Below are 9,678 nucleotides of genomic sequence, written 5' to 3' on the forward strand. Positions count from 1 at the left end.
GCACATTTATGACACGGCAGAGGGGGGCCGGCATGAGCCATGGCAGGAGCGGGTCGGCCGGCCTCCCGAAGATGATGTCTTTGACAAGATTACAGACGGGGCCGGTCGACACGGATCAGGTATGTATACTGCACTACACTTCCGGGGAACACGGGAAGGGGGCCATTCACATACATAACATACATTACAAAGTTGTATAACTTTGTAATGTGTGTTATTTTGTGAATAATTTAGCGCTGCACTACCCCTTTAAAATGTGCATTTCCCATAATTAATGTACATTAGAAATTTGTCTAACTTTCCATAAGTAATAACATATTAAAAAATCGTTTTGGCCGGACTTCTCCTTTAAATGAGGGCAGCATAAACTAGTGACAGAAATGCTGAACAGATCAGTGTATTACCTCCATCATTCAGTTCAGCTGTTCCCCTAATATGCAGGAGAATAGGATTCTTGCCACACCCTCCCCCGCCCTCCAGCTGTTGATTGACAGTTGACTGCCTATACACAGCATGGATAGATAACTGCCAATCAGCAGCTGGTGGGCAGAGTTTTCTGCTTCTCATGAATATGAAGGACTACTGGCATCATGCACAAAATGAAGAGGACTACTTATTGTTCGTGTTGTTCAGGGGGATATCTCTGGATCAGCTACACAGAACAATGTAAGTGATACATCATTCTGTTCAGCTTCTCTGTCACTAGATAGGACAGCATAATAATACTGACAGAGTCTCTTTACAGTCTCTGTATATGCAACTTAACAATCAACATGTACTGTCTTCATCTAAATAAAACTAAAACAGACCAATGTGTCTTGCTATTAATAGACTTCAAGCAAACCCTGTACAGTCTAAATTTCTTTTATATGCACTATATGTCTTGCCAGCATTTTTAGGTGTGTTTTTACCCCCCCAAAATGCTTTATTTAGTATTTTAAAAACAGAATACACTGGTTACACATTTCCCTATACCCTTTCAAATACTATAAATCTTTCTGAGTGAGAAGATCCCTTTAAGAGCAGAATAAGCAGAATCCTTGGCTACTTCTATTCTAGATCTGAATAAATACATATAGACCACAAGTAAAGTGACCCAGCTGTTTAGTAAGAAAGAATAATAAGAAAGAATAATAGGACAGCTGCAAGCAATGTTTTCCTATGACTGGACCTTGCTGGTGCATTGTATTCAGCGATCACTTTGTCTTTGGTTTTACACCTGCATCAGACCTAAAATAACTACCTCACAATGAAAGATATGATGAAGGCGGCACTCGCAAGTAACGGTTAAAAGATGCTTTATTTGGCATCAGCAACACTCACTACCCCCATTATCCCATCATTAGCAAAATCAGTCTTTGGTAGGTTACATGGAGGTCACTAACCCATATAGTAGTAGTGATTGGACAAAAGGAAACAATTTCTATTGTATCAAGATAAGGTCTGATTCATTTGTTTTATTATCCTAAAACTAGCCATATACATGAGAGGGATAGGGAAAGTGGCTAATTTTGGCCATTTCAGCCACCATTGGTTAAAAATTGTATGATAATGTCTGCCAAAAATGGAAACCACCAAGTTGGATTCTTGCAGCACTGGTCGTCCAAAGACACGAGTATATTCATCTACCACTTTATACAAGCTCACTAAGATTTTTTTTTTTTTAAACATTGTGATCTGCTAGTTTAGTCTGGCATGTTGTTAGTGGGATCATTAATATAATTGATCCCAGGGACTATTGATTGGCCATATTTTGTTTGATCAAAGTCCTATATGTATGGTCATCTTAAATGTAATCCAGTGCCAGTCACTGCACTGATTGCCCATTATATCCAGAATTCAGTTCAAACTCCTCTCCCTTACCCATAAAGCTCTCCTAAATTCTGCCCTCCATACATCTCCTTCCTCATCTCCACCTTCCATCCTACCCATGCTCTAAATACTGTTAAAGATCTTACACTGACATCTTCTAGAATCAAAACCTCTCACTCCCGCCTCCATGACTTCTCTTGAGCTGCACCAGTTCCCTGGAATGCTTTACCCAAAGACATTAGACTTATTACCAACACTTACAGTTCAAGTGCGCCCTAACAACTCATGTCTTCAGGTTTACAGCACTCTTATAACATTCCCTAAATTTTTTATTCTCTTCTGCTGTCTCCTCCCCTTTCACTTTATATCTCTGACAGTTCCATGCACTCTGTACCTGTACTCAGTTAGGCAGGTTACTGGCTTACCCAACACTTATAGGAACTTTCCGATTCTATGTACGATAGCTGGACCATCTGCAAATAAAGCACTTACTTTCTCTTGTGTCACCCCCAGTCCTCCTAGTCTGTAAGCTCTTGCGAGTAGGTCCCTCACTCCTTTTGTATTTTTACTTATTTTAATTATTTAATTCTGTAGTGTGTGAATGCAATGTAACATAATGTGCTGAATCTGTTGGTGCTATACAAATATTATTAATTATTTGTTTCAAATATTTTACCCTGTAAATATTTCCTATTAGGGCATATTAACATTATAGAGGGGGGGGGGGGGGTCTCTAGCCCAGGTTCCTTTTCTGTGAAGAGTGTTTTACACAAAACAATTATCGCCCGCATTCGGACAATAATCGCTTCATGTAATAGAAGACAACTTGCACAATGTCAGCTGATCGTTGTCTTTCAACATGTTGAAACATCAATGATCTAGATAGCAGCAAAATGCAGCCATCTCTGATCAACAGGAGCGGCGGCAGCAGACCAACGCTATCTTCTGGTGGTTGCCCAGACAATCTAGCGATCATCCGGACAGCGCCCCTGTGTAGTGTTACCAAGGAGGAAAACTGAGTACTGTCTTGTGTCCTTCCCATACGGGGTTCTAGCTAAGACTCACTTTTGAGAGTACGGGGACCTGGTTAAGGGCCAGGGCCCGAATAGGACCACTGTGGAGAGCTATCTAGCTTGTGTCCTTCCTCCACAATGTCCAAAACGAAAGACCTCTTGCACCTTCTCCACCCATGTGACTTACTTCCCTAACGTAACTAACGTGCGCTGTGAGTGAAGAAAGACAGATTCCTACTGGTCTACAGATTCATGTGACACATAAAGAAATAACCCTCCACATTCTTTAGCTGTGCAGCTTACAGATACAAATAACTAATAGAGCGACATCTAGTGGTAAAACTTTAGTACTACTTTCATCACCATACAAGCACAATAAGTACAGACTTTTACAAAGGGTGTAAAGAACTGTAACACCCGTGGTAGGACACCACACTTACAGCTCCCATATATCAGCTAGGAGCATGCTGGGAGTAATAGGTTCACTACAATAAGGAAATGACAGTTGAAGACTACATTGTTACATTATTACAAAGAGGTTTACATTCACCTTCTGTAATTAGGAAAGAATGGAACCTTGGGGTAAATAGGGAATGTGCAGACAGGAGGGCAGGGGAAAATAGAATGGGGTGAACTTCTTATTTAATGGTGAAATATAACAAATTACTTTAAGAGATTGTCCATTACTAGAATATTGGATCTCATGGCACCTCATGTCTGCCAGATGACTATGAAGGAATATGAGAGTTTAGTCCACTCTACACTGGGGAAATCTTGGGGTTAATAATCCAGTTATTATCATCCTGTTATTATTATTGCCTGTTTTCGTTCAGTGCTTGGGCTGTTGGCGGGAGATTAACTAATGTTCTGTGGAGTCTGTGAAAGTTCCTGGAAATGCAAAATGTCTTGTGTTTTTATTTCCATTCATCTATTCCCAGGCAACTTAACAGAAAGCAGCGTTCTTGGTGTGAGAGACGTCTTACATCTCACAGAGACTCCATCTTCTCGCTGCAATAAACACCATATACTATGAGTTTTACCTCATTTCTTTTCTGGGAAATGTTACGTCATCATATAGGCCATAAATATCACATTTTATGTTATCTCTGTGCTTTAAAGGGATTCCATAAGAAACAAATATACCTGCCTAGGAGAAAATATCATCATGACAACCAATCAGACTTCGGCTTGAAGAGAGTTTTTCACTAAATTTCACATAGTATATTGAAAAGGGAATTCACAAGCTTTCCTTTTGCATTGTCTGTATGAACAATGCAGCAGTGAGAATTTGCTTTATGGCATTTACAATATGTAGGTCCAATAATCTTATAGTGAACCATCCCTCTTCTGCACAGTAAAATAAAAAATTATAAAAATTATGAACAAAGGAAACGAGGTAAAACAACAATGCACTTGGATGATTTTACATTTTTTTCTTCAGAGTACCCCTTTAAGTTAAATGTACTTATATTATATAAAAAAGTCTAGATTGTCATAGCTGCCAAGATATACATTATTATATCTCATTTACTGGATTCATCCATCACCCGGATGCTACTTATCTCCAAGAACTGGTTACATAGCAATGTTATGCTCAAGTGATTCCTATATTAGGAGCTCCGCAGGAGGGGAAACTGAAGGGATATTCTGAGCTGTAATGATATAAGAGGGAGATGTTTTTAGCTGTGCTGTTATAGCTGGGATGGTGTCAGAGTAATGGGTGGTGGATGGAGCATGCAGGAAAGTTATTCTGTAATGCGATCGGGTTACTGATTTCCGTATTATGCTTCTATTCATAGGCCTTAGTGACTTCACGGGCTCACATGACTGACCGATGGAGACCTTGGATTTTTAAGAGATCACAGACAGAAGTATTGGAAAATACACAAGTGCCGCATCTGGTGCCTTTGCACTTGTCGTCATGTCATGACGTCAATGAAGCTTAAGAGACAACTAAAAGTGAAGCTTCACTGACCATGCCATTTTTTGGTGCACCGTTCTGTGCTGTGTAATAAACTTTATAAGAGTTGAAGCTACTCTCAGGTACATAGCTCCAAATGCATAGTCATTCTAGCTCCCTGAAAGCAGCACTTAGGACGCTTCAGAACTTGTATACAGTGTATACATCAAACTGAATGATAAAACCGATTGCAGAAAGCTACAAACCCTCTGCTATGTGTATGCAGAGGATCTGAAGCTCTGTATCAGTAAAACAGCTATAATCCAATTATTCACCGAAAAATAGACGCAAAACCCTTGATAAATTTCCCCCCTAGCCTGAAGATCGGAAGCAACATAGAGATCAGAAACATGAGAAAATATTACTTTACTGAAAGAGTAGTAGATACTTAGACCAAACTTCGAGCAGATGTGGTCGGTAAATCCACAGTAACTGAATGTAAACTTGCCTGGGATAAATATATATTTATTCTAAGATAACAAAAAAGGAAATATTATAAGGGTGGACTAGATGGAACAGGACTCTCTTACTGCACCAACACTCTTCTGTTGTTTCAGGTAACTTTTTTAGGATTAGCTGCCTTGTGTGAATATGAGGAGTAACACTATTTCTACTCATTATATAACTTTTGCTTTGCAGACTTCATCTATAATTTCCACTTAAAGGGGTACTCCAGCGAAAAGCTTTTTCCCAGTAATTGAAACACATTACAAAGTTATATAACTTTGTAATATGCTTCAATCACCTATCTGCCCCCCTTCCCTATCTTTCCCCCACTCAATACCCCAGCAGGAAGTGAAGTAATCTCATTCTTACCTAACGACTGTTGACCCCAGATTGTTCTGTGGCAGCCATTTTGTGACAATGACATCATCAAGAAGGAGGCGGGTCTAAGCACTTTAAAGCCAGCCTCCCTTTGTCAGATGACACAGGTTGCTCAGCTCTTATTGGCTGAACAAGATTTAAGCCATCTAACAGTTTTACAAAGTCAGTTAGACATCACAGGAGACATAAAGTTAGATATCACAGGAGACAAAGTGCATTATGGGAAAGCCCAAACCAGGAAGTAAAGAAAAAATGAAGCCACCAACTGTAGGTTCAGGAACCTGCACACAGTGGGAAATTCAAACAGAGACAGACTCCGGAGGGATGGTAAATGTAAAAATTATGTTTATGATTGATTGATTATTTGATAGATTTTTTTTTAATCAGCGCCAGAGTACCCCTTTAAACCTTAACTACTTGGAGCCTAATGTCTATTATGTCTGCAATGCACTGCACATTGCTTATATTCTCCTGTTCCGTTGATCTAAGCGCGTTGAAAAGACAGTGGCTAATTAAAGAATATTTATCATTTTTAGACCACACAGTGTCCACACAGTTTTGTTTTTCAATCGTCTTTTTGGATGCCTGTCATTTTGATGCCAAAAGATGGGCGTCTTTAATTATGGCTGTAAATAACAATCATGATCAGTATTTCTAAAATAGTGGCAAAATGGTGGCAAAATGTCATTTTGTGAACATAGCCTTAAACACTTACATATCATAGTGACAAAGCAGCAACGTTGACTTGTCTAGTATTGTTACATATAAGCTATTACTAAAATTCACTAGATATATGAGCAATGATGTGCTTGCATACATTTCTGGAGGGATTACAGGATTAAATAAGATTTAAAAAAGTCTTGCTCAGTTTTGGAGCAAGAATGGAACGGTGCCACTAATCGTCCTGGAGTGAGTGGTTCTTTCTGCGGAGATGCTCTTATAACGTGAGATAAGTTAGGAATAAAGCTTGAGTGTATTTTGTATGCTGATGACTATTTCTGTCTTTTCCTTAATAGTCACAGACATACATAAAAAATATTTGAAAGCACCACACAGGGTCAGCACAGCAGTCCTATGTATATGTAGTACAGATATTGACCTAACCCCCAGCCACAATGTCAGTGCACAAAGTTCTACCTAACCGCAGTGACCAGTGGGCAGCCTCTACTGCAACATATTTGGCAGCTGTGGAGCCAGAATGTGGGCTGGAGAAAGGTTTGCAAGGGATATATGAGACGTTATTTTAGTTGACATACCTGGCATTCCACGTTACCTTGTAAAAGACATTTTATTCAGGAAAAGTTGATGAACGCAGAATGCAAATCTTCTGTTAATTAAATTGTACAATGCTATATGAATCTTCTCCTATTATAGTACTTAGATTCCTGTAAATAGGGGAGCAGTATTATAGTAGTTATATTCTTGTACATGGGGGGCAGTATTATAGTAGTTATATTCTTGTACATAGGGGGCAGTATTATAGTAGTTATATTCTTCGACATAGGAGGCAGTATTATAATAGTTATATTCTTCGACATAGGAGTATTATTATAGTAGTTATAGTATTGTACATAGGAGGCAGTATTATAGTAGTTATATTCTTGTACATAGGAGGCAGTATTATAGTAGTTATATTCTTGTACATAGGGGGCAGTATTATAGTAGTTATTTTTGGGTCTGGTCCTGTGGCATGGGGGTCGCAGGGCCGTCCCATGGCCCCAGTTCCCTGACTGTGCACGCCTGCGGGGTTGGTGGCCACTGACTGGCGCGGTGTGGACTTAGTGTAGGGACCCATGTGTATCAGATACCGGCACGAGGTACATGGGGCAGTATGGCTTGATCAATTCATACACAAAATTCTGATGTGTTTTTTATTTAGCCTAGCGGCACTAGTATCAGCCATAGGTGTGAGGTGCAGCACTCTGTTTCTTCCCTGAACCGCATTATAGTAGTTATATTCTTATACATAGGGGGAAATATTATAGTAGTTATATTCTTGTACATAGGGGCAGTATTATAGTAGTTATATTCTTGTACATAGGAGGCAGTATTATAGTAGTTATATTCTTGTACATAGGGGGCAGTATTATAGAGAAAAAGAGAAGTGGCTGCACCTCGCACCCATGGCTGCCACTAATGCCTCTCGGCTACATTTAAAAATGTAGCTAGCACTCCTCCCTTGCAAGACCCATGTGACCCCAAGTAGCAGGAAGCACCTGTGGACATACGGTAAGTACCTCCTCTTTCTCCTATTCTACCTACTGGTGTATTGGTGAGTAGTAACACCTTGTTCACACTTGTGTTGCTTGACGACAATATGGTTTGATCAAATTATATACCAACATGGTGTTGGTTATTAAATGTAGTCAAGAGGAATGTTAGCCATGGGTGTGAGGTGTAGACGCTTCTTTTTCTCCATTTTTGCATTATAGTAGTTATATTCTTGTACCTAGGGGGCAGTATTATAGTAGTTATGAAATTAATGTCTATAGAGTGCAGTTGGCACTGCCAGCACCGCAAACCAACGGGTATAGAGTGCAGGACGAGACTCAGGACCCTTGTAAATGGGGTGCTCCCAATTTAACAAAGAATGCAAATGTAACAAAGTGGAGAGTAGAAGAATCGGGCACTCACCAAGGCTTCAATCTTGAAAGTCCTTTATTGCATATGACTCGGATCCTAGGTAAGAGAGGACAGATGGACTGGCGGGCGCATACATAGGGGGCAGTATTATAGTAGTTATATTCTTGTACATAGGAGCAGTAATATAGTAGCTATATTTTTGTACATAGTGGCAGTACTATAGTAGTTATATTCTTGTATATAGGAACAGTATTAAAGTAGTCATATATATATTGTATATAGAAAGCAGTATTATAGAAAATATAATCTTTAACATACGGAGCAACATTATAGAATAGAGCGCATTATTATCGCAGTACAGCACATAGGATTATTATTAAAAAAATCTTGTATGTACATAGATGACAGTGTTACAACAGTTATACTTTTGCATGTAGGGTTAGTATTATAGCAACTTTACTTGTATGCATAGTGGCAGTATTAATGTAGTTATATTTTTGCACGTAGAGAGCAGTATTATAGTAATTATATGCTTGCTTTTAGGGGCAGTATTATAGTAGGTATATCCTTGTACATGGGGAGAAGTATTACAGTGGTTATATTCTTGTAATTTGTGGTACGTATATTATATTCTTGTCTATTAGAACAGTATGATAATATCAGTTTAATTGTATAATAGATTGTACCGTAATGAACAGAAATGGAAGATTTTCTACAGTTACTGCCTTTGGCTTTGACTCCTGCTGTGCTGGTGGTTTGCCCTGTGTCATCTGTACACGATGTCTTACTGCCTCAATACCAAAACATGTTTGTAAAATTATTCCTAAATTGGCAAGCCCAGTAAACTTTATGAGGTATCTCAGAAAGAAAATTTTTCCACAAAAACTGAGAAATCCTGAAGAAAAACTTGTATGAGAATTCCTCTGCAATCTCCATCTTATGAATGTTAAAAAGTTGTTCACTTTATTCTGTATTCCACCCACATTCATGATGCCCGCTGTGTCATCAGATATAAGCAGAATGTAAATCAGAGCAAAAATAACATCTTTAGTACATGGGAGTTGATGAATTCTTCTCCATTATATCTTGAAATATTTTCAATATAGCTTAAAAAAGAATTCTGAAAAATCTTTATCTGTAAAAATGGATCCCTGGATATAAATTGATCACTAGCAATCTGTTAGGGAACCTGGCATCAAGCACTCAATGTGGTGCACAGCTGCCGCTAGATAAAGCGGCAATTGAAATTGATTGGCCATCCATGTATTGCAAAGTTGTAGTAAGTCCTCTAGGGGGAAAGATACTCTTTGTAGGCCACTCTTTAAGGATCCCATCCAGAGCACTGTCCTCCCCCCACTAAAGACCATTCTACATTAAGAGGAGGTGTTCAAATCAAAGCCCTCTTGGGTCTAAATCTGTTGGGGCCCCCATGAGCTGTGTGTTTAACCCTATGATCTATACACCCTGTTACACATAATATACTCC

At 39.1% G+C, this 9,678-nt stretch overlaps 1 long non-coding RNA gene across 1 annotated transcript; it reads left to right on the plus strand.

Annotated features, from left to right (window-relative positions):
- The first annotated feature begins 579 nt into the window (after window positions 1-579).
- Window positions 580-4,871, plus strand: LOC138789872 (uncharacterized). Its single transcript, XR_011362801.1, has 2 exons — window positions 580-666; window positions 4,625-4,871. It is a non-coding gene; the product is annotated as an uncharacterized lncRNA (long non-coding RNA).
- Window positions 4,872-9,678: the final 4,807 nt, after the last annotated feature.

The sequence above is a fragment of the Dendropsophus ebraccatus genome, chromosome 4 (genome assembly GCF_027789765.1).
Source record: "Dendropsophus ebraccatus isolate aDenEbr1 chromosome 4, aDenEbr1.pat, whole genome shotgun sequence".
NCBI lineage: Eukaryota > Metazoa > Chordata > Amphibia > Anura > Hylidae > Dendropsophus > Dendropsophus ebraccatus.